The sequence below is a fragment of the Miscanthus floridulus genome, chromosome 18 (assembly GCF_019320115.1).
Source record: "Miscanthus floridulus cultivar M001 chromosome 18, ASM1932011v1, whole genome shotgun sequence".
Taxonomy (NCBI): Eukaryota; Viridiplantae; Streptophyta; class Magnoliopsida; order Poales; family Poaceae; genus Miscanthus; species Miscanthus floridulus.
The window spans coordinates 14,155,987-14,160,117 of record NC_089597.1 but is presented as its reverse complement, the minus strand read 5'-3'; the positions used below and the strand labels follow the sequence as shown (position 1 = coordinate 14,160,117).

Below are 4,131 nucleotides of genomic sequence, written 5' to 3'. Positions count from 1 at the left end.
TGCTATGCCAAACCGAAATGAACTGCTGCTATATAGCTACAAATATATGAGCTGAAACACATGCATATATTTTTAATCGGCAAGAGCAAACTAGGATAAGTACAGGAGATTAACTTAAAACTTAACAAGGTATACACATAATACGATGCAGTATCTATCAACAAGCAGCACCATTAAATATGATATAGAATTTGATGTCATTCTCCTTGATTACTGATTGATCGGTGCCATTCTCCTTGATTGAATATTGCCTGTCATGTGATAGAGGAATCACGGCAAAATAGGAAGTAGAAAATTATTGTGCTATCCATATACACATTGCATGTTTGCATGCACCAACATACATGACAACGAGCAAAAGGAAAGAGAATTAACACAGAAGGAAAGAGAATTAAGACAAAAGGAAAGAGAGAGACTGCTATCAATCCTCTGCTATAAATCCTGTGGCCTCGCCATAGCACCCACCCTCGCCAGCTGAGCTCGCCCTCGCTCACACCGGCCTTCGCCCTCACGCCATCCCTCGCGCACCGGCTGTGCTTCGTCATAGCATGTCGCCATCGTCGTCGCCTGCCGCCATCGCCTTCGCCGTCTTGCTGTGCCCTCGAGGAGGACTGTGGACTGCATAAAAATCCTACTAATTATTGTTCCTTTTGTTTTTATTCTTTGGAATGCAGAATTAACGACAAAAGGCCAGGGGCTCAGGGTGTGACTTCAAATACATTCTTTACTGTGTGGTTAGATCATATACTGATTTATGTGATAGACTTTCTTTACTGTGTGGTTATTCATACACTGATTTATGTGATAGAATGATAATGAAGTACGTCTTTTAGGTCTCGATGGATAGTTCAGATGCAAAGGTTTCAAAGGAAAATGGAGGCCCCTTAGAAGATATTGTACAAACAGAAAATTCCAGTGAGCCTATGGATGATTCTAGATGGTTGCAAGAAAGCATGAGTACAAAAGTTACCCACGAAGCTCTACCAGTTGACCAGGGCTTTAGCACGGCCCATGATGAAAAGGCCCTATCAACTTCTGGGGTAGATCCGACGGAAGAAAAAGGACTTTCGAAAATCATAATCATACAAAATAAACCCAAAAAATCTATGTCTTCACCGGTTGCCCCAGAAGGTATTGATATTTTCTTTTTGATGGATTAACCTAGAAAAACTGCTAACTATTGTTGTATACTTTAATTTAATCCTCTTTTTCAGATTATGTTTGTACCAATACTGATAGAGCCATAATTGAATCTGTCAAAAAATTCCATCTTCACCTGGGAATGAGGAGCTTGTGCTCATAGATGATGTTCTGGTGTCGAGAAACCACATGGAATGTCTTTTCCAGCCATATGAATACTTGTCTGACGAGGTAACAGATGCAAGTCATAATACTCAATCAAACATTGCCAACTTCAATGCTCTTTCTCTCTAATGGCGAAATGTATGCATGTCATCAATGCTTATATTAAACTACTCAAGGCTTAGGAGGGCTTGAAAAGAGGCCAGGAGGTACAGTCTATCTTGAAACTGCGTGCTTAGTTGCAATCATGAAGCGGGATGGAGAAAAGGATGAGACCATTGAAGCCAATTACCCTAACCGTGGCACTTCACAACGTCCTGGTTTAGTTCAAAGGGTGCTAGCTTACTTGAAGCATGACGTGGTAGCAATTTTTTAAATGATCTATTGGTCTTTCATTATCAATTTTTTATGCCTGACAAAATGTTTATTGTTTGATTTGATAGGTGTTCCTTTCAATAAATGTTACAAATACACATTGGTACCTTGCTGTTATAAACGCCATCAAACGTGAGATTCAGGTGCTAGACTCTTTGGGCAACATGTTTGGACGTGTTGACCTCAATAAAATTGTCATTATTTCCTAACACAGCTATTTGTACACATTTTATATTTTACAAATGCTGATTGATTCGTTCTTCTATGAACAAATAGTGAGCTAGATTGCGGAAACAGATAGATTTCATATTGGAGGAGACAGACCCGAAAGAGCATAAATGGCTAGATGTTGAGGTTGATACCTGGCCGGTTAGGGAGATTTTCCATGGGAAATTATTACAAACAGATGGGTACGTTAGAAATAATGGCATGTCATATAAGTTGAATTTTATGTGTCTTTGCCTTTTTGATCTAATGTGAGCCTGAACCTCTATTAATGTTGTATGTAGTTTTTCATGCGGTTTATTCTTAATAAACTTTATGGAGTATTGGACTGGGAACGATTTGTCAGACGAGTTTAATCAGGTAAACTATGCGTCTTACCACAAGTTATGAGTGTGCACTAGCTATGGGTTTTTAATTAATAATTAATTAGGTTCATACTATCGTGTAGGATGATATGAAAGAATTTAGATTGAAGCTTGCGGTGATCTTGCTATCGTCAGAGTTAAACAAACGAAAGGGTGCTCCATATCTTGATAGGGATGAAAATATTGGAAGCCCAAGCAACTGTGCCATAATAGAGAATCCAAAGATGGCTGATCAAGTGTCCACGAAAAAGAGAAAACATTATAAGGAGGCCGAATGCTTAGTGGTTCAAACGGGCACCCCTCCACACATACAAACTCAGAATAAATCCCCACAAATCCATGCCAACCAAGACCCTGATGAGTTTTGGGCATTTGAGGCCACGAAAGACATGCCAATGAACAAGAAAGAGATGACTGAGTTACTATGTGATTACGTCATGGCAATTCTGGATGAAGCGACGTTGAAGTAAGCTACATGCTTATTTTAATTACTTTATTTACTAATAATAGTGTGCTATCTTATATGACGAAAACCATCATCTGTGTCTAATGCTTTGCAGAAAGCCTTGGGTTAAAGGTTTTCATCCCTCCAAGATTGCCCTAAGTGTCAAGGACCTACAAGAGTTGTTAATGAACAATCGAGACATCTCTGAGAACTGTTTCAACTTAGGTGTCCATTTTCAGGCAGCTCAAGAGTACAATACAATGAAAAAATACAATAGTATTACGAAGCATCACATGGACCTGAGATTCTGTGTAAGCATATTTTTAAAATTCTTATCATGCTATATTATATTGTCTTATTTGTTGTTCTCCTAATTGTATAAAGTAGGCCAAGTTATACTAATCCTGACTCTCGATATCCTTCTCTTCCAGAAAATGTGTGCTTTAACAAAAATGCCAGAATACCGTAAAAATACACTAAGAAAGAAATGGCTGCTGCGATTGGTGTATGTGAGGATATGGAATACAGCTTAGCACAATGCAGATATGTAAGTCGCTTGCTCCTGCTTTTATTACTTGTTTCCTATATACTATTCTAAACGCTACCATGTTTGCAGTTTCTTTTGCCATGGCCACACATTCGAAAGTATATTCTTTATGTTTTCGATCAGAAGGAGAAGATGCTTATCATGATTGATCCTAGACATATTGAAGACTGGTGTAAAGACACACCAGCGCTGATGTATGCCAGGTACACTCTTGGATTTACCTTGCAGTACACGGACGCAGTGAATGTACATATTCCTGGATGGAATGAGGATGTCTTCAAATGGAAATTCAGACAGGAAGGAAACATTGCAGAGGACATAGATGGGTAACTAACGCAGAGTCACTAGAGCTTGCAATAATAATACCTATGATTTAACTATTTCTATATATCGCTGATCGTGAATCTTGCCACAGACACTTAAGTGGATATCTTATTCTATAGTATATGTCTGCGTGGAATAGATCAAAAGCCATACATATTTATACGGTGAGTATAACACTTTGTTTTAAGTTTTTGTGGAAGATTTTTCAAGAGACGCAGTATTACCCATGCGACAGGCACTAATATTGACATATATACTCGAGCCTGTGTACATGATGGTATGGAGATGCGACGGAACTTATTTGTGGATTTATTGGTGCACGAATGAAATGGATATCAGAGATTTCTTCCTGCCGATATAAAACATTATCTTAGGCGCATCACGGAAAGGTCTATAAAGTAGAGTTTATAAGCCTGTGACGCCGCGCTCTCCGTGACTGTTAATTTCACAAACTTTGCTTTTTGGATTAACTGTAACTTTAACGTTGGTATTTAATTTTATAGTATTGTTATCTTATCGTGAGATTCATGTGTTTTTAGTATAAAAGT

General features: G+C 38.4%; 1 pseudogene; it reads left to right on the top strand.

Moving 5' to 3' along the window:
* Nucleotides 1-711: 711 nt before the first annotated feature.
* LOC136523324 (uncharacterized) lies at nt 712-3,589 on the top strand (annotated as a pseudogene).
* Nucleotides 3,590-4,131: the final 542 nt, after the last annotated feature.